This window comes from Eptatretus burgeri, chromosome 3 (assembly GCF_056783735.1).
Source record: "Eptatretus burgeri isolate ZD-2024b chromosome 3, Ebu_testis_v1, whole genome shotgun sequence".
NCBI lineage: Eukaryota > Metazoa > Chordata > Myxini > Myxiniformes > Myxinidae > Eptatretus > Eptatretus burgeri.
The window spans coordinates 108971528-108993198 of record NC_140963.1 but is presented as its reverse complement, the minus strand read 5'-3'; the positions used below and the strand labels follow the sequence as shown (position 1 = coordinate 108993198).

The 21671-nt window shown below is 44.6% G+C and overlaps 1 pseudogene across 1 annotated transcript in view; it reads left to right on the top strand.

Moving 5' to 3' along the window:
- The window catches only part of LOC147030672 (NFX1-type zinc finger-containing protein 1-like), a 141163-nt pseudogene that overhangs the window by 43559 nt on the left and 75933 nt on the right, over positions 1–21671 (top strand). The window contains exons 4-6 of the transcript XR_015056470.1: positions 12–1499; positions 7959–8078; positions 9904–10031. The product of XR_015056470.1 is annotated as an NFX1-type zinc finger-containing protein 1-like (transcript). The remainder of the gene's footprint in view (positions 1–11; positions 1500–7958; positions 8079–9903; positions 10032–21671) is intronic.

The window sequence follows — 21671 nt, the reverse complement described above, 5'->3', positions numbered from 1 at the left end:
CTGTTCAACAGGTACAGTAGACAGGGGAAGAGATAATGCTACAAGGCCTTATCAAGGATGGAGAAGTCGTTCTCAAAGTCGTTCAACAATGAAAAACCAGGATCAATCACCACTGAACCTTAATTATCTCAAGAGGCTGCAGAAGATGAATGCTTCAGAAGTTCAGGATATTTTAGTGAGAGTCCTACCTCGACTGGGAGTCATGTTAACTCCCAGGATGAACATGGATGATGAAATGGTGACAGCCTTATGCCTGACACTTGGTCAGGCCTGTACAACCAAGAGCTCTGATGAGTGGAAAGAAGTCCTCATCATGATTCGATCTTCGACCTTTTTCCGTCGCTACCTTCCAATTAGTTTAGCCAAGGTTGGGTGCTTCTCGTCGATTGAACAAATGTCACGGAGTCTTCTTGAAATGCTGCGTTCATCACTTCTGCTGGGGCATGCTGTGTTCACTGCTCTCCCTCAAGCTTCGGCCAATGAAGTTTCTTTGCTAGTCACGTCAGCTGAATCTGCATTGCGCAGCTTGAAAGCTCTTGGTGAGCTGATCCCATCAGAAATAATATCTTTGGCCAAAGATCTTTCAGAGAAGCTTGCCACTGCTTTGTTTCAGATGAGGAATTGCCGGCAAAAAAATGTGTTTGAGTCGAAATTACCACCAGATAACTTCAGACATCTTTCAGTTGTGCCTTCTACTAAAGACCTTCAATGCAACACAAAGCCTTATCTCAGAAAAAATGTTGCAGAAGGATGCTATCCAGATGCAGAGACTTACCTGGATGTGCAATTTCGTCTGTTGCGTGAGGACCTAGTACAACCTCTTCGTGAGGGCATTAGAGAACTGCAAAATCATGTGAGACAACGTCAGCACTGCATGTACGTGTACGAAAATGTTCAGATCAAGAATTATGGCATCACCCATCTGGGACGAGTTCACAATGTGCAATTTCAAGCCTGCTCCCATCAACGTGTATCTTGGGACAGCTCCAAGCGTTTAATGTTCGGTAACCTGGTATTATTGTCGCAGGATGAATTTAAAAGCGTAATTTTTGGCATCGTCGCAGAAAGAGATGTGTCTAACTTGGAAAGAGGGAACGTGCCAATCAAATTTTTTCCTGAAGCTTTGCAGGAACTGTCAACAATGTGCCTAACTCAGGCGGTTTTCTGCATGGTTGAGTCACCATCTTTCTTTGAGGCTTACCGATATGTCATGAAGGGCCTTCAGGAGGCCTGTTGTGAATCACTGCCTTTCAAGTCCTACATTGTGGACTGCTCCACAGACATTCAGCCACCCTTATACCTTGCAGAGTGTCAAGAGATAGATTTTTCTCCACTGCTTGAAAATATAAGGTCGCCACCTTCAAAAAGAGTCGTAAAAACATTGGACTCATCAACTTGGCCATCGGAGAAAAACCTGTGCCTGGACTCTTCACAAATGAAGGCACTGCAAGCTGCTCTAACTCAGGAGATTGCCATCATTCAAGGCCCACCGGGCACAGGTAAAATTATTTGGCGGCAATGGCAATTTGTTTTTAACCTGATGACAAAATAATTCTTTGCAATATTCATAACCTTTCCACAATTAAATATGCACGATTTTCAAGTTTACAAACTCTGCAACTTCACAATGATCTAGTTTGGGTTTTCATTGACACATAAATACAATTGATCATCTTATCATAACTGATCCAAGATGGACTCCAGGATTGGGCCATAAGAATATTTCATAGAAAGGGTTAACAGAAACAGAAGCAACAGGCGAAAGGTCAACATAATTAAAATGTGGCAAAAGTCTCAGCACAAAGGGAGGAATTGCAGGTGAAGGATGGGAATAGGGTTCAACTGGTATTGCAAAGCTCTTTATTGGAGAGTTGGTGTCGTGGGGGGGGGGGGGTAGGGGGCTGACTCCCACTGGTTTAATGTAACAATTATTAACTTTTGGCAAATTAATATTAATTTGCTCTCAAAGTTGGCCATAACTTAAATTTAGTCCACTGAGAATATTTTTGACACCAGTTTTAAAAAAGGTGTCATCAGTCATATTGATAATTAAGCCTCGGCTTGTACCATCCCGAACATATTAGGAGCCTAGGAAATTATATTGAGAAATGGTACCATCCCAGCCAAGGTTAGATGTTGGCAAGCTCAAGGATGAGAGGGTAGCTGAGGAGTTTGCGAACAGGCTGAGTGGTAATTTTGGGGGTCTGGGTGCTTTGGGGAATCCTTAAGAGCTGCGGAGCGCCTTCAAGACCACCATCCTTGATTTTGCCGGTGGATGTCTTGGAACTCACAAGAGGGTGAAGAAGAATTTTGTCTCTCAAGGGACACTGGATACCATTTTTTAGTCACAGGGCCAGGCTGAATGGTAGAGCTGAGCTTTTCAGGGCGTTGAGGTGTAAAACTTTATGTGCTCTGAGGGGCGACAAGGAAGCCTATGTGCGAGGAATCTGTGAGGGGGTAGAGCATGACCTGCAGTGAAATTATTCTCCTCCTGCTTTCAGGAGAATTCACGCAATGCATTCCTTCAAGCCCGTCCCTTGGTGTACTGCAGTTCAAGCGGAGGGTGGTGGGCTCTTGACAGAGGAGTCAGAAGTGAAGGCCCACTGGGCCGGAATCTTCGAGCAGCTGTACCAGGTTGATCCATCAGCTGTTGAGTTGGATATCAGGGGTGTTACTATCCCTATTGCTGAACCTCCAATCAACTGTGATCCACTTTCATTTGTGGAAACACAAGCAGTGGCGAACTAGTTGGAATGGGGTAAAACTCCTGGGATTTGTGGCATCCTTCTGAACTTCTCAAGGCTGGGGGAAATGCTGCACTCGTGTCATTGCATGCGGATCTATTCTCTGCCTGGAACACAGGCATCATCCCAACTGACTGGAAGAGGGGCCTTGTTTTCACTCTCTGCAAAGGGAAGGGTGATCGCCAGGACTGCAACAACTACCGAGGGGTGTTGCTCCTCTCAGTGCCGGGCAAGGAGTTTGCTCGGATAATTCTTGATCGGGTTCGCCACCATCTGCTTGAGCACCAGCGCCCAGAGCAGTCAGGCTTTACACCAAAGAGATCAACGATTGACCGTATCCTTGCCCTTTGGGTCCTCACCGAACGCAGACGAGAGTTTCGGCAGGGGCTGCTTGCAGCCTATGTTGATCTCTGTAAAGCGTTTGATTCAGTGAATCGGGATGCCCTCTGGAGAATTCTTGGTCTTCATGGGGTGCCACCAAAACTGATCAATCTGATGTCTGAACTATACTCCAGTGCAGAGAGTGCTGTGAGATGTGGTGACACAATCTTATTTCCAGTTGTTACTGGAGTTCGTCAGGGGATGTGTACTGGCCCCCAGACTTTTCAGTGCTTGTATGGATTGGATTCTTGGAAGGATGTTGGAGGGATCAAGCTGCGGTGCATCATTTGGGAATGTCAAGATCTCTGACCTTGATTTCGCAGATGATGCAGTCATCTTTGCAGAGATTTTAGATATCCTTTTGGGGGCCCTCAAGTTGCTGAATGAGGAGTCAGAGCCACTGGGATTATGGGTTTCCTGGGTCAAAACTAAGATCCAGGCTTTCAATGACATCTTGGTTGTCTGTACCTATTTGTGGTGAGGATGTTTGTCTGTACCTGTTTGTATCCTGTCTGCACCTGTTTGTGGTGAGGATGTTGAGGTCATGGAGAGATTCACTTACCTTTCCAGTGATATTCATGTGAGCCAGAGGTCAACGGACATCTGGGTCAGGCCTGAGTAGTCATAGATTTACTTGATCATGGGGTGTGGTGATGTCGGTACCTGTGCAGGAGGACGAAAGTCCAAGTCGTCAGGTCCTTGGTGCTTCCAGTCTTGCTCTGCATATGTGAGACTTGGACTCCGACCAGGGATCTGAGACAGAGACATAATTCCTTTGGTACCAGGTCTCTTCGGAGAATCCTTGGCTCTCGCTGGTCGGATTTTGTGTCCAACGAGCGGTTGCTGAGAGAGACTTAAATGAGATTTGTTACCTGCATAGGCCGTGTGCTTCAGCTGCGGCTGTATGGACACGTGGCTCATTTTCCTGACACTGAGCCTGCTCTACAGATTCTCTCAGCCTCGTGAGTGGAGGAGGCCAATAGGCCGACCACATGCCTCATGGTTGCAGCAGGTTGATCACCATCTCAAGGAGATGGGGATGGGCCAGGCATCGGGCTGGGGGATTGCCAGATGGGGGCCCATGGAGTACCGGCGGAAAGTGGACACAGTGATGCGCTGCTCTGGCACATGCTCCCATACCTGACCTGACCTGATATTGAATGTTTAAAGTGGTTAAGTGATTGATTAGTATATCAAACATAATTGTGAAAATGAATCCAATTGAGACCTTGCTCCTTGGTCATCTGCCGTGTCAATTTATATTGCTTCAACTCACACTTCTGTCACTTTAAAAACCATGCCTTTTATTCTCGATCATTTTCATAACTTCCAATACTGATGAAGACACAAGAATACATCACTGAAGTACCAAATTGGGAGATTACAAATGTACTGTCGTGCAGATTGGCTAAGAGGGATGGGTGTTACTTTAGAAGTGAAATGTGATGTTATTTGTCAAATGGATGCTGGTGACTGTTTTGATGATGTTGCCAGGTTATTAAGTTTGCTTCCAACTATGATGCGTACCATCTGTAACTGGAGAGTTCATAGAGCATGATACCCCACACAATGTTGAAGTATAATACTTCAATTTTAACCAGAAGATATGTTAAAGATTGTTAAAAAAACATAATATCAGGAAATTAAGCGCTACTGAAGCAGTCTTGCCTACATCCCTTATACACCGTTATACGATGCCGTTGAATCGCAGTTTCGGAGATGGAGGCTTTATTGATAGATTTCATTTGACGTCACACATCTGGGCACTTCACATGCGCCACCATCTTCACGGGCAAACAAACCGATCAATAACAACACGCTCATCTCTATAGCTACAGATCGTTAACAATGGTGAATACATGCAGTTTTGTTGGCTGTCACAATCTATCTATAATTCCAGCAATCTGTGTGTGTGTGTGTCTGTGTGTGTGTCTGTGTGTGTGTGTCTGTGACCGCTGTTTCTCGACAACCACTGGTCCGATCTAATTGAAACTTGCCAGATATATTGCTAGGAACCTGAGGATGTGCCTTTTCAAGGTTTGATATTAATCGGACAAGTGCTTCCCAAGTTATGGCCATTTATTTACCGAACCAATGACAAGACACATTGTTGCGTGGGCGTGGCCGATGGGGAAGGGAAGCTCAGCCACGTTCCCCATTACGGGTTACAACGTTCGGGCTTCCAGAGAGTGATGACTTCGTGTATTCGAATAATTTCTCGATTTCTTATGCGCATTTATAGATAAACTCAATGCCCCAAGTTATGATCGTTTTCATATTAGGCGGTGTATAATTTTCAGTAGCATCAGAGTGCTGGTATGCTCTGAACCAGGAAGTAAATTTTTTTTCTCTCTTCTCTTCTCTTTTTGTTTTTCCTTGCGACGACATTGCGAAAAGGTAAAATACGTTAGAGCTAATTGAATAATTGGCCATTAAAACCTAAATTGCGAATCATCGTAACTGTGATATGCGAACTTCCAGGCCACGCACGTACGGGCACGCGAGAGCGAAGAAATGGCCTGTGTGGTTGTTGTTTCTTGCTCGCGGCTGGAATATTTATTTATTCTTTTTTTAATTTTTACGGGCACGTACTAGTATATCTAATTGGGACAACAAATCCCATCAATTCCTACCGTGATCAGCCAACAAGGAGAAGCAACTGAGAAGCTGTTGGGGAAATGGAGATTGCAATGGCTGTCTCGATGGAACAAGGATAACTTTGTTCCTTCGAAGCAGACAAAAATACGGCAGTGTGTCGAGCATCTGCATCATGGCTTCACCTATCATCTTGTAGGAAGAAAAAGCAACCTTCTGTATCCATGATATCCATTTCAAGTGGCAGATTGTTGGCTGGCTTAATCTCATACCCCCAGTAAGTTGGGCCTTTCAAAGAAATTAATTATAATCCAAGGCCCATACTCTTTACAGAGTTCTGGGTCATATCACAACTAGTCGAGAAACGTTTCAGGGTTCAAACCAATCCTTGGTGGCTCACCACTTTGATGTGGCATACCTTACTGTAGGTGGCAGGAATTTGTAATTTGTTCAGGGTGCCGGCGATATCTTGCCTCCTCTTCGAGAAAGACACCGTGGGATCTTTAACATCTACCAACAATCAGTGCTGGCAGACGAGTTCTCTGGCTTCAAGATTCGAACCAAGGTTAGACGGACCAAAGGCAAATGCACGTATCTCTCGGCTTTCCTGTGAAGCTACTTTCATTTTTAGCTCACCTGGACTTTAGTCCATTGAGCTTATGTGATTGAGCAGTGTCTATCGGTCAGTCAGTCAGTCAGTGAACACTTCTGTCATTATCGTTTGAGCCAAACACGTGATTTTGATGAAATTTGGCCACAAGCTTCATATATGATGCTTAACGAAGGTGTATTGACTTCATCAAAATCTACGTTTATTAACGGGTTGAAATCGGGTCTCAAACGTTTAAAAAAAAATCCTGTTCTAACCTACAGGGGGCATCATTGCATCAGCAGCACAGCCATGCCGTCTGCCAAAAACATGACCTGCAACCTGTAAAAACATGACCTGTAACACGTATCGTTGGAATCAGCATTGAGAGGGCTCCCATTCAACCGATCACATGACCAGATTATATGCATGAACAAACCTTTGATATTTTATGACTTCATTGACTGTTGCTCCTGATCCAGGTATGCTTCATTGTAGCTTGTTCTGGGTGCCGGCGATAACTCACCTGCTTTTCACTTGAGACAGCATGGGATCTTTAACATCCATCAAGTAATGCTTGCAGATGGGACAACCAGATTAATCTCCATCCAAGAGATCTTTTTTTGATGCAATCACTTCTCTCAGAAATACTAGTTCGACAGTTTCGAAATACTAGTTCGACAGTTTCGAAATACTAGTTCGAAATACCAACTCAGGACCCTAACATCCTAAGCTAACACTTAAGAGCATCTCACCAAACCATTCATTTGCTTGTCTGCTTCAAAGCAAACCTCTCCCAACCATGGCATTTGCTTTTGCACACGCGTAAGCACCTCACCCAACCACTCACAAAATGGTTGTCGACTCGAGAGACGTGTCGGCTTTCAAGTTATGTAAAGTATATACACTCTGGTGGTAAAGGAGGTAATTAATGATGTCTGGATATGATATCGGTGTAGTGGCTTTGATGCCCATCGGCACGCAAAATGTCAGCTTTCTATGTCACCTGAAAGGTAGTGATTTTTAATATCAGTGAATCATTGAGTCAGTGGTTAGAAAGAGCTTTATATATTAGTATAAATATGTCTGGTAATTATTTATTTTACCTATGTGTACTTGAATACAACTGGCATTAATGAAAAAAAGGGTAATATAATTGGCAAAGTGGTGACATTTGGAATACTTCCCCCACTTATTTCATTAATTATTTGAGAAAAATTGCTTTTATTTACATCGTGTCGTCATGCTTCACACTTTTCAGGTATGCATCAATGATGTAAACTGAGGTCTAACAGTATGTTACATGATTCGTATAATTTTTTTTTTGTTTTTTTGTAGTTGTCATAAAAATAAGCCTGGCAATTTTGGCCGTGGATGTCATTTGTTCTCAGATGAATAGAAGCAAGGAGCAGTTCATACACATCAGCTGGTCTAGAAAAATTGATGAATTAATTTTTGTAATGATGTAGGTTGTTAAAATGCACAATTTTGCAAATTTAACAGCTGTATTATGATTCAGGCAGTCGTTGTCGGGTTGTTCAACATGTCAAAAATGGTTATTGTCACAAAAACTTGTCGACCAGGATTCATTGGTGAATGTAACAATTTATCTTTTGGAGTGAAAGAATTTTTGATTTTTTTTGCTTCAGGAAAAACGTACGTCGGACTGAAGGTTGCAAAAATCCTTCTCCAGGAAAGTATCCAGAGAAATCTCAACCCCATGCTGATTGTCTGTTACACGAACCATGCTCTCGATCAATTCCTTGAAGGTACATTGGTCTTTTTTGCTCCATTTCATTATTTTCGCTTGTGTATATATATATGTGTGTGTGTGTGTGTGTGTGTGTGTGTGTGTGTGTGTCCCCTCCATAACTCCAAAACCATGAAACCTAGCAGCCTGAAACTTTGCATGCATATTAAGAAAACTCCAAGGAAGTGCATGAGTGAAAATTCTCGGTCACCTCGGTCTCCATGGGGTCTTCAGGCGTATCCTGGGTAACCTCGCTGTGGTCTGAAGCCACCATGTCTTTTGGCCTGCGCAACCATGCCTTGACTTGGAACAGGCCGCAACAATTTCTTAACGATAAAGTTTGCTTTTCACTTTCCTCACTCATATTATCAAATGCCTGTTCATCATAGCTATGAATCGCTGCATACGTCGCTTTTGTAAGGGCTATAGTTTTCAGTTTCAGAGCTTGGAACAATTTCATGCATTATATGATGCAATTTTCCATGATTTACTCACACTGATTAAAGTATATCATCAAAATATTATTTCGGTTTTGAGTATCGGATATCGTCCGGACTAAATAAATGTGGAAATCTGGAATGAAGTCTGATAATTTTATGGAAATAAAGAGTCTTATAACTAAGCCAATATACTTATTTACTTTCAGCAAGCAAGGCTATGTTTTCTCCTCCATATGTACGCAAGAAAATGTGAAATTTCCAAAGCATTAAACTTATCTTTTTCTACTGTTTGGAGAATTATATTGAGTGAACAAAACATTTTGGAATGTGCCAAAATTAACCAGCTCCATTCAGCTTGTATGATATAATGCATTCACCGCTTGACATCACGCCCTGTCCCCCAAGAGGGACTGCTTATACATGGTATCTGCGAGACCTGTGTCTATATTTTCGGAGGTTCCGAAATTTTTTTTTTTTTTTTAACACTTCAGGATTGTCGTTCTGATGGGACTGGATCAAATCCCTAAAGAAATACAGTCACTGAGGTTCACAGAACTGAAAGTTGAACTATGAGCTTCTGAAATGTCTCGATGGATGAAATGTCAAATTTTCGTATTCTACATTGGGGAATTGCTACCTTTACTCATCGATAATAGATAATAACTTTACAATAAAAATGTAGCTGTTTATCGTCAACTCTTTAACCGTTGTTACCGCATGCACAGCAGCAGTGCATCTCCACGTTCACTGTGAACTTACTTGTAAAATCGACGATGTTTTCAAGTGTATTGGTCAGTCGATTTTGTTATTCTATCTGTCTGTCGGTTTCTCTGTTTGTCAATCGCCAAAAGATCACAATTTTAAACCGATCTTCACGAAACTTCAAGTTGTAGAGGTAATCTCAACTGAGAAGCCTATTGATCTTGAGGTCTAAATTTATTTCATCTTGAGGTCGAATTTCTAAAAAACGTCATTTTTCATCCAGTTGACGTAAACAGCAATTGCACAGCGCATCACTGAATCGAGAAACCAACAACTACTTTTGAGATCAAAAGGTCAAAGGTCAACTCAAGGTCAAACTTCTAAAATGATCAATTTTCAACTGAAAAATCGTCAATTTACATCCTAATAACTTGAAAGTTGAACATCATTTGCATAGTCCATCACTAAATTGGGAAACCAACTATTTTTGAGGTCAAAGGTCAACTCAAGGTCAAACCTCTGAAAAATAATCATTTTTCATCCGATTCACCTGAGCTTTGATTAAGATTGTCAATTTTAATCTTCATGAAATGGACAATTTGATGTATCCATGGCAACCTTTGGAGAGAGGGGTGGATTTTGCAAGTATCGTGCTCTGCACGACATCTTTTTTTGTTAATATATTGATTTATGTTTCTCCAGGAATTTTGAAGTTTTGTAAAAAAGGATTGGTGCGCCTTGGAAGCAGAAGCGAGAGTGAAGCCTTGAAAGAACGCACGCTTTCTGAGCTACGTCGTTCTAGACACTACTACAACGATGTTTACGTGAAGGTACGCTTGTGGCAACATTGTTAGTGGATTTCCTTTGAAATTTAATCCCCTGATATGTACGTATTCAATGTACATGTGGCTGTGATTCATCATTACTGTATTTGCATCTTTACTGAGGTGCTGCTGTAACACTGATTGATGCTTACGGTTATGTTTATGATCACGGTGCCTCTGCGAATCATAGCAAGATTTATAATTTTTCCCACAGTGCCAGAACACATTGGCCTACTCTTTTTTCAACATGGTATACAGGTCTTTAACATTCACCAGTGACCACTAAAAGATAAGACGATCATATGTTGTGATGAGTATGAACGTTGTGTTTTGTTGTTGTTTCACAACGATGGTGAGTCATAAATCTGTGTGCCATCCCTCGGATGGACGTTAAACTGGCGTCCCGTCTGCCGGCGTGAGTTGGTGGGTGTAAAAGATCCCATGGTGTCCGTCATGAAGAGTAGGCAAGCTATCACCAGCACCATGAACAAATTCTACATTCCTGCCCGAACCTACAATGGGCGTTGCATCGGCGGCACAGCCGCACCCACAGCCAACGATGTTACTTGCAGCCAGCCTTGTGCTGCATACCAAAGAAAAATAAGAAGCTGTGTGTGGTATGCATATATCTACCGGAAGGGAAGAAAATGAATTATTAATTGCGCCACATTCATCTCCTTCTCCTCCCCCCTGGTCTCCCTTCCCGTTTCCTTCACATTAATATTGTCCTGTCCTACACAACTTTGAAAGCAATGAAAGACCATCATAGGGCCCATGGTACTTCATTGTGGTACTGTTACATTTGTTGGGGGGGGGGGGGTGAAGGGAAAGATATTATCTTAGAACAGTTAGACATGTTTAGCTTAGTATGGTCTGTGTTCGCCATCTCAATGTAATAAGCAGGGAAACGTTAGCTTCAGAATTGTCTTGTTTAAATGTGCACCACACAAAGGGTGGGGCGTTGTCATTAATTATATATTAAGGGTTTAAGGTGAAGGAATCGTATATGCAACCTTCTGTGACATCCTGGGTTTCATGCCGAGGTGGGGCCTTGGCAACATCCAGGAGGCAAAAAGGGTGAGAGGGGGTGTATCCCTGTGAAAGAGAGAGAGAGCAGTGGCTTTGAAAGGGGTGGCGTTGTCCAGAGAGTGAGGGGAGCAGCTTGTGGATTAAAACTAAAAGTTGGCAGGACAGTGGGTTATCACAACTTCATTTAAGCATATGTGAAAGTATAATAGCTTGTTTAGTTCAGTTAAGCAGGGGATAATATCATCTGTGTAGCGGTATTGATACTTCCTACATTCTGGAGCATGGGTAGATGGGGCACATAGTGGTTTCGGAAAGTTATTTTTATGCTCGCATTTCGTATTGGAAATGGCATGAGTGGTTGTCTAAATTTTGCCATTTCACAAATATTACTTCTTTGCAAGATGAGAACCATCAAGCATTCTCAATTACCTTCGCCAGAGTAGATGGTATTGCACTTGTGTCTGTCTGTCCGGCTGTACTGTGTCGGTCTGTTTGTCCGCACAGAATGAGTACAGTTTTTCTTTGCAACCGCTTGTCGGATTGACACGAAATTTTCACCATTGGAGCACCTGACTACTCATGTAGAATGTTTTAATGATAATTCTGATGTTGTAGGTCACGTGGTGTGACAGCCATGTTGGAAAAAAGGAAAAACTTTGGACCTATGCGTCATGTCGTCGAGCCCAGGAAATACAGAAACCGACATGATTACGGATCACCACTATGGCTAACGGTGCTCATTTAATCAGCCATCTTACAACCTCCCTTCCAGTTGTTGTTTCACAGCATCGTGACAGTACAGTACAGTGGAGTTACATGTATTCAAGAGTATCCAAACACAATACAAACCATTATCATGCACATTATCAAACCACAAACCTCCCCCATTTTAATAGGAAGACTGTACATGAGTTTGCTGTTCCATTATTTAAGCTTCTCGACCTTCCAAATTTCCCAAAACAAATTCAACACATTCAATTCACCATTTCACCTTCTTGCGTTAAATCTCATTTGGATTCATTCTTTGTCAAATAATTACAATCTGACAAAATTTTTGTATTTCCTTGGCATTCTCTTCTCTCAATATGGTCTGCCTGGAGCATGAGGTAACAACAATGCATTGTTCTGATCTGAATTGTATAGGATCTGACTTGCCTTGTATGTTGATCTGGTGATACCTCTGGATCTCGAGATTTCTCTGCAACATCCACCTGTGGAATTCTGATGGGTAGTTCAGCTGCCTCCTCTGGTCTCTGCACCCCTCTGTGCCCCATCTCCTTGCGTTGCCATCTGTTGCTCAATCATCAGTTGATCTACCTCTGGAACACAGCTAGACTCCAGATTCCAGCATGCCAGTCTCGAACCTCCTGGTCAGCCAAAACCTCCTTCAGCTCCGGCATCTAGGTTCAGATTTTCCTTCCAAATAACAGCTCTGCTGGGCTTTTCTCTGTGGTAGAGTGACATGCTGCCCTGTATGCCGCAACATATGCCAACATTGCCTCTTTCCAGCTCCCTTCAGCTTGCGCAATCTTCATTCACTTCTCCAGAGACTGGTTCTAATGTTCTACTTCACCATTTGCAATTTGGCCACTTTGTAGTGACACGATGGTGGTAAATGCCCAGAGTGTCCATGAAATCCGTAAATGTCTTAGCAATGAATTGTGGCCCATCGTCTGAATATATTGTGGCTGGAAAACCATGCCTCGCAAAAATCTCTGTTAATGCTGCCACTAGTTTCTCTGCTGTCGTGGACCTCATGATTACATACTCATAGTAACGACTGTAGTTATCAATCACAACCATTACCAACTTTCCAGACAGCAATGGACCCAGAATGTTGACAGCTACATCCTCCCATGGTCCCACTGGAAGCAACGTACTTCAGACAGGCTCTGGTGGATTTGGTCGACTAACAAGTTGACATACATGGCAGGATTTGACACATTTCTCCACGTCTCTTTCCGTTCCTGGCCACCATACTTTTGTCCTCAGGTTCTGTTTGGTACTAACAATTCCCAAATGACCTTCACATGCTAACATTACCAGTCTTGGTCTCAACGCCTGTGGCACCGCAATCCTACTACCTCTGAGAATGCATTTCCCAATTGAACATAACTCATCTCGCATGGCTACATATGCCTTGTGTGAGCATTTCTCCCAACCTCTAGTCTTGATACTCTGTCTGACCTCTTCTAACTCTAGATCATGGTCAGACTCTCTCTCTACCTCTCGGGTTGTCATCGCTTTAGGTGTTGAGTGTACTGCCACAAATCGTACAAACAATTCAGCTTCCTTCTCAAGTGAAAATTCCTGTCTCTTGCCCATCTCTAATAGTCTTAATAAAGCATCTGCAAAATTTGTCTTGCCAGCAATGTTGACCACCTTGTACTTATATGGTTGAAGTCTTTGGACCCATCTCTCAATCCTTGCATATGGCTTCGACCACCGTGAATATACGAGGTGTGTTCAAAAAGTATCCAACCTTAATTTTTCGTGCATAAACAAATGAAGCCAGGGAGGCGTGGTTTGTTGCACGTATGTAGGCGATCCTAATTCGTATGCGTGAATATTTTCCCGCCTGCAGAAGCTGTCAGTCGCCGACAGACCGCCGATGAGTGAGGAAGTGTAAGTGAGCGCCGTCGGATTTTCATTTTTGACAAAATGACGGATCACTGTGGTCTCATCGCCAGTGATCGCTGTGTTGAAGAAGTTGAGATCGCTGTTCACAGTCTCTAGCATGGCTTGTGCGATCTCCAAACGGAGTTGCTTCTGCTCGATCGTGAGCAGCTTTGGCACTTTAAGATTCTCTTTAAGCCCAAATCCTCAGTCACAATGGAATGAACGGATCCAATGCTGATGCCCGCCTTGTCTGCAAGTTCTCTGATCGTGATTCGTGATTCGACGATCCTGCATCAGCAGGGTCCTCACTTGGTCAATGACGATCTCATTTTGGGATGTTGAGGGCCTACCAGAATGTGCTTCACTTTCCACTGATGTGCGACCATCTTTGAAGCGGTTGTACCACTCTTCTACCTGTGTGGTGCCCATTGCTTCGTTCCCGAAGGCCTGTTGAATCTTGCTGATCATTTCCACATGGGAATCGCCAAGCTTTACACAAAATTTGATGCAGTAGCGTTGTTCAAGTTTTTCCGTCATTTTGTCAAAAACGACAATCCGACGGCGCTCACTTACACTTCCTCACTCATCGGCGGTCTGTCAGCGACTGACAGCTTCTGCAGGCGGGGAAAATATTCACGTATATGAATTAGGATCACCTACATACGTGCACCAAACCACGCCTCCCTAGCTTCATTTGTTTACGCACGAAAAATTAAGGTTGGATACTTTTTGAACACACCTTGTGTGTGTATATATATATATATATATATATATATATATATATATATATATATATATATATATATATATATATATGTATATATATATTTATATGTATACGTATATATATATATATATATATATATATATATATATATATATATATATATATATATATATACGGTTTATTGAAGTTGCACAGCACTTGCAAGCAGAGGTGGCACAGGGACCAACCACAGCAGTCAGACCCTGTACCACACTAAAAGTCACACTACAAGACTTTCATATATAAAACCTATTCCTAGGCAGAGAAAAGCAAGGCCAAGCAAGTAACAATTTTGCAAGTGGGCTTTCCACCCCTCCCTACGGCCATCAGGTGAATTAGCCATAACAGCATAGGCACATGTTCATAAACAGAACCAAAACCCCTTTGTAGTTCGACAAGAGTTGTTGCCACTCCACACTCGAGGGTGGAGGTAACCTGCATTCAAGTGCGGCCTTTTTGCACTTGCAACGCTTCAGACAGCTCTTCTTGCACTTGCACGATACTAGCTCATAGCAGATGTAGGCTGCTTTGGGTAGCTTCGTCCAGTGTGGCTCGTACACCCCCTCATCATTCTTGACCCAGCCCTAGCTGGATGGAGGAGGCAGCTCTGCCGTTGGTAGCAGTGTTTGACCCCACACATGGCCTCCTTGGTAGGCCGCCCTCCTCACATGCTCCTCCAGAGCTACCTTGGTTGGCGGGATCAGCTGCACATTGTTCTTCTTCGCGAAGAGTTTCTTCCGGGCCTTGTCAATGTCGTTGCACATGCTGGTTCTGTCATAGAGCAATATGACGAACCTCTCAATGGTGTGCATGACATCGTCTGGTATGCCACTTGGTGCAGAGGGATAGCTTCAGCAGTGTGTCTGTAAGTTCTGGCAGAACGGTCCAGATTGTCCAAGCAGTCTTCTTACCATGTCCAGCAAAGCTAGATACAGTGTCACACCCAGTCAGAGCGTGAAACATTGGGAGTGCCTGTGCTTTCTCTGGTCCTAGGCCAGCTGCTATTTTGTGGGCTGCCAGGTACCGAAAACTCTTCCCAGTGCCAAATGCTAGCCACAGTTCATCTTCTGGTTGCAGTCCCTGGGCCACTGACACAGCCAATACCACAACATCGGTGTCAACTCTCTTGATCAGTATCTTGTGGTGACCATGGTTGGCTGCATGGGATGCATGCAACAACATTCGACTGTCAGCTTCTTCGTGGCTGCATGGGGTGAGCAAGGCCAGGTCTAGCAGCGGTGGCTTGCTCAGGACTGCCTCTCCATCAGTGATAACCAGCTGCTTGTCATCCTGGTCAAACTACCTGAAGATAGCTTCTGATAGGAACTTGAACAGCTCGGTCTTATTGGTGTCCACTCGGAGGAAGTTCTACCAGTTTCCAGGTATAACTGCTGCTCCGACCACGCGTCTACGCGCTCCTTTTCCACGCTTTGATCTTGCACTGCCTTTCAGTGAATCAGCAATGTAGCGGTCCCAGACCAGGTCCAGGTGTGACACAGTCTGAAGCTTTGTTGACAGGTACGGTATGAAGACATCCTGGGCATAGTCATCAAAGTTCTTGGCTACCACAGGCTTCAGCATCTGTACAATGACTGCCCCATCAAGAACTAGGCTGGTGGTATCAGGAGCCTCTGATTGGGCATTGGAGAACTCTTCAAAGCATTTGAGGAGATCACTCTTCGTACCTAGACGGACACTTTCTCCATCGGAGAGAGCTGGGGGACACGCTTGATTCTCATGACAAAAGAACTCTTCAAGGTTTTTCAAGGCCCTGGCAACTTCTGGCCCAGCAATCATCCAACGCCGTAGGGCACTTGGGTTATCAGTGAGGCCGACTGCTCCACCATCTCCTTTGATTCATGCGTTGTTCTGTTCAGGTGCCTGGTCGATTGGGAATAAGACTAATTAGTCCACTTTAACTTTTTTTTTCTCAACCAAATCAAATTGTTACTTTCTTTGACCATTATTGGACCTTTATTCGTAAATAAACTTTCACTATCAACCTGCATTCCTCTCCAGTAAAGCAGATATGTGTCATAACAGTAACCACTGGTGGCCATTTTGAAAAATGGCTGCCACAGCCATCAGCGGCTGAATTTGAGATGGCCCAATATCCAAATCTGTTCATAATATGATAGGCTACTAGTGTGCCAAATTTGGTGCTTTCCTCACAAAATGCACAATTGTTATGCTATATTTAGCTAAGTTGCCCCACTATTGGGTATACCAGGCTGTTCATGAAAAATTGATTGGTCACACAGTCTGGCAGCCATATTGGATTGAACAATAATCTTTAAAAAAATTCTCTCTTGAACTACTTCACCGATTGACGTGAAACTTCACAATGATGGTCTAGTGGTATAGAGAATATATTGTTACGGCCCAGAGCCCAGGGCACGCCATTAGGGGAAGCACTCGAATTTGTCCTGAACACCCGGTCCTGTGGCTGCCAGCCACAGATAACTCCATGGTCCAATGCGCTGAGGTTCTTACACAGCCTTCGCCGCTTGAATTAGACCTCCGGACGAGCTGCGTTACACTTCTGTATTTCCATAATACCTTTCTATTTGCATGGCAACCTAACTTGAGGCCACACCATGTCTTTTCTTTTCCTTTTTTTTTCTTTTCTTTTTAACATGTCTTTTTCCTGTCTTGGCTTGTGCAAGCCTCCTCCTCATTGGTGTGAATCCAATGGGGGTGGGTCCATGATGCAGCCTGTGGAAAATGCCACGTCGTTCTGAGGGAACTTTCAATGCAGCCCCCTCCCCTCCCTTTGCGTGCCCAAGGCCTGAATGGGAGCCTCTGCCCCCTCAGGTTAGGTCAGGTCAGGTATGGGAGCATGCACCAGAGCAGTGTCTTGCTGCATCCACTTTCCAATGGTACTCCAGGAGCCTCTGTCTGGCCATCCCCCAGACAGATGCTTGGCCTGTGCCCATCTCCTTGAGATGATGATCAACCTGCTGCAACCATGAGGCACGTGGTCAGTCCATTGGCCTCCTCCACTCACGAGGCTCCCTCGCTGAGAGAATCTGATGAGCAGGATCAGTGTCAGGAGAACGAGCCACATGTCCATTCGCAGCTGACGCTCACAGACTGTGCAGGTAACAAGTCTCATTTGAGTCTCAGCAACCTTGTTGGACACAAAGTTCAACCAGCGATAGCCAAGGATTCTCCGAAGAGACCTGGTACCAAAGGAATTAAGTCTCCATCTCAGATCCCTGCTCAGAGTCCAAGTCTCACATCTGTAGAGCAAGACTGGAAGCACCAACAACCTGAAGATTCAAACTTTCATCCTCTGGCACAGGTACTGGCAACGCCACACCCCATGATCCAGTGAATCCATGACTCCCCAGGCCGGACCCAGACATCTACTGCATCATCGGAAAAATCAAGGTCAGAGATCTTGACATTCCCAAACGATGTACCGCAGCCTGATCTCTCCGACATCCTCCCCAGAATCCAGTCCAAACAAGCGCAGGAAAGTGTGGGGGCCAGTACACACCCCTGAGGAACTCCAGTAACTGGAAATAAGTCGGAGATGGTACCACCATATCTCGAAGCACTCTCAGTACAAGAGTATAGTTCAAACATGAGATTGATCAGTTTTGGTGGCACCCCACGAAGACCAAGAATCCTCCAGAGGGCATCCCGATTCACTGAATCAAACGCTTTGCAGAGATCAACATAGGCTGCAAGCAGTCCCTGCCGAAACTCTCGTCTGTGTTCGGTGAGGACCCGAAGAGCAAGGATACGGTCAATCATTGACCTCTTTGGTGTAAAGCCTGACTGCACTGGATGCTGATGCTCAAGCAGATGGTGGCGAACCCAATAAAGAATTTTCCGAGCAAAGACCTTGCCCTGGCACTGAGAGCAGTGTCACTCCTCAGTCGTTGTTGCAGTCCTGAAGATCACCCTTCCCTTTCCAGAGAGGGACAACAAGGCCCCTCTTCTAGTCAATTGGGATGATGCCTGTGTTCCAGGCAGAGTACAGAACTGCATGCAACAACACGAGTACAGCATTTCCACTAGCCTTGAGAAGTTCAGCATGGATGCTGCAGATTCCAGGAGCTTTACCCCATTTCAAGCGGTTCACCGCAGCCTGTGTTTCCACAAACGAAGGTGGATCACAGTTGTTTGGAGGGTCAGCAATAGGGATAGTAACACCCCTGACATCGAACTCAAAAGGTGGTGGGTCAGCCTGATACAACCACTCAAAGTCACCGGCCCAACGGGCATTCACTTTGGACTCCTCTGTCGAAAGCCCACCACCCTCCACTTTAACTGCATTACACCGAGGGATGGGCTTGGGGTAACGCAATGTGTGAATTCCCCAGTAAGCAGAATGAGAATCACTTGACCACAGGTGATGCTCTACCCCCTTATAGATTCCTCGCACATCGGCCTCCTTGTCCACCCTCAGCACGCGTACAGTTTTATGTCTCAGCTCCCTGAATAGCTCAGCTCTGCCATTAAGCCTGGCCCTGCGACTCTGGTCAATGGTATCCAGTGTCCCTTGAGAGACAAAATTCTTCTTCGCACTATGGTGAGTTCCAAGACATCCACCAGCAACATCACGGACGGTGGTCTTGAAGGCACTCCACAACTCTTCAGGATTCCCCAAAGTACCCAGACCCCCCCAAACCCCCACTCAGCCTGTTCACAAACTCCTCAGCTCCCTTCTCACCCCTGAGCTTGCCAACATCCAGCCTGGCTGGGATGGTACCATTCTCCTGGATTTAAGCTGCAACTTCAAAGTTGCTACAACAAGCTTGTGGTGGTTTTGAGGAAGTGAGCACTCTGGTGGACACTGCAGATCTGGATCATCTTTCAGTGACCATCAACGAGCACATGGTCAATCACCTTTGCCACACCACCGCTGTAGGAATACCAAGTCTAGTGATGAGCCTATGGGCGCTGAAACCATGAACCAGCCATCCAACGTCCAGGACTTCTTGCAAAGTCAAGGAACTTAGTACTATTATGGTTCACAGTTCCAGACCCATGGGGACCAATACATGTCTCCTTACCATTCCTTTCACTTCCAGTCGATGCATTGAAGTCTTCCAAGACTAGAAGAGTATCTTGCCTGGGGCACTGATCAACCACAGCCTCAAGCACGACATAGAATGCGTCCTTCACAGTGAGATCACTCGCCTCTTTTGGAGCATTTACAGAGACCAGGGAAACGACATCCAAGGAGTGACGAATTCTTAGTCTCATAATACGCTCGTTGACCGGTGTTACCTCAATTATCATTGGAGTCAGCTTATTGGACACAGCGACAGCAACTCCTTGGGCATGGTAACCATCAGAGCGACCAGACTAATAGTAGGTATCACCACCCGCCATGATCTTGCCACTATCCGGTGTCCGAACCTCAGAGAGTACTGCAATACCAATGTTCAAATGCTTGAGCTCAGATGATAACAGAGACAGGTGATCATCCTCTCTCAGAGATAGGACATTCCAGTTAACCACCCAAAGGGACTGCCTCAGGTTAACCCAAGGAGACTGCCGTCTGGGCGACGACTCCTCAGCACCACTCTGCCACACACCACCACAATCTGACCCTGGAGGTTTACCCCATGGTTTTCCTCCTGTCTTTAAGAATGGGGGTCCCGAAGGGTTTGCCCCCAATCCTGTCATCCAGTGAGCTTTCCTGCGGTGGGTACTCCCATGGGGTTTTTTCCAGCAGCACACGAGGTACTCCCACGGAGTGGGTTTTCAGATTTTCTTACGTTTGTGGGTTTTGCGGAACTAGTGCGTGCCCGTACGTGCAAAGAAAAAGAAAAAAAAAAGAAGAAGAATTGTGATGTCAATTGTGCAGTCATAGCACCGTGTCCTGTCATTGGTTTGGTAAATAAATTGCCATAACTTGGGAAGCACTTGTCCGATTAATATCAAACCTTGAAAAGGCACATCCACAGGGCCCCAGCAATGTAGTTGGCAAGTTTCAATTAGATCGGACCAGTGGTTGTCGAGAAACAGCGGTCACAGACAGACAGACACACAGAGATTGCTGGAATTATAGATAGACAAGTACGTGCCCGTAAAAAAAGAAGGAAAATAAATAAATAAATAAATATTCAAACCGCGAGCAAGAAACAACAACCACACAGGCCGTTTCTTCGCTCTCGCGTGCCTGTACGTGCGTTGCCCGGAAGTTTGCATATCGCAGTTATGATTATTCGCAATTTAGTTTTAATGGCTAATTATTCAATTAGCGCCAACGTATTTTGCCTTTTCGCAATGTCATCACAAGGAAAAACAAAAAGAGAAGAGAAGAGAGGAACAAAAAAAAATTACTTCCTGGTTCAGAGCACACCAGCTCACTCTGATGTTACCGAAATTTATGCACCGTCTAATATGAAAACGATCATAACTTGGGGCATAGTGTTTATAAATGCGCATAAGAAATCGAGATATTATTAGAATACACAAAGTCATCACTCTCCGGAAGCCCGTACGTTGTAACCTGTAATGGGGAATGTGGCTGAGCTTCCTTTCCCCCATTGGCCATGCCCACGCAACAACGTGTCTTGTCATTGGTTTGGTAAATAAATGGCCATAACTTGGGAACCACTTGTCCGATTAATATCAAACCTTGAAAAGGCACATACTCAGGTCCCCAGCAATATACCTGGCAAGTTTCAATCAGATCGGACCAGTGGTTGTCGAGAAACGGCGGTCACAGACAGACACACACATACACACACACACACACACACACACACACACACACACACACACACACACACACACACACACACACACACACACACACACACACACACACACATTGCTGGAATTATAGATAGATGAAGTGTTTTACGGTGGCTGGAGTGCAAATCCTGCCACCAACCTCCTAAAAAAAAAAGTAACCCAACTGCAGGAGGATGCCCGCAGACACAGTTGGGCACTAGAAATAGATGGCCGTTGGCTCACAAGGAGCTCCTCCTCCCTTTGACAGATTTTGTTTTTAATCCTGCTGGTTGTCCATATCTGTACATCCCCTCACAAGAAAACCTGGTGTGGGAGATTGTTTAGTTGCTGATCACCTGATCATGAAACAGGTTAGTACAGGTTTACATGGTACCTGTAGGAAGCCACAGATCTAATCTGGCTTGCCCCCTCCCTCGCGCATAAGGATTCACCGTTCCCTGCCTGCGAGATGTGCCGCACCCCACCGAGCATGGGAAAAAGCATCATACCTTGTGCCACGAACATCCATG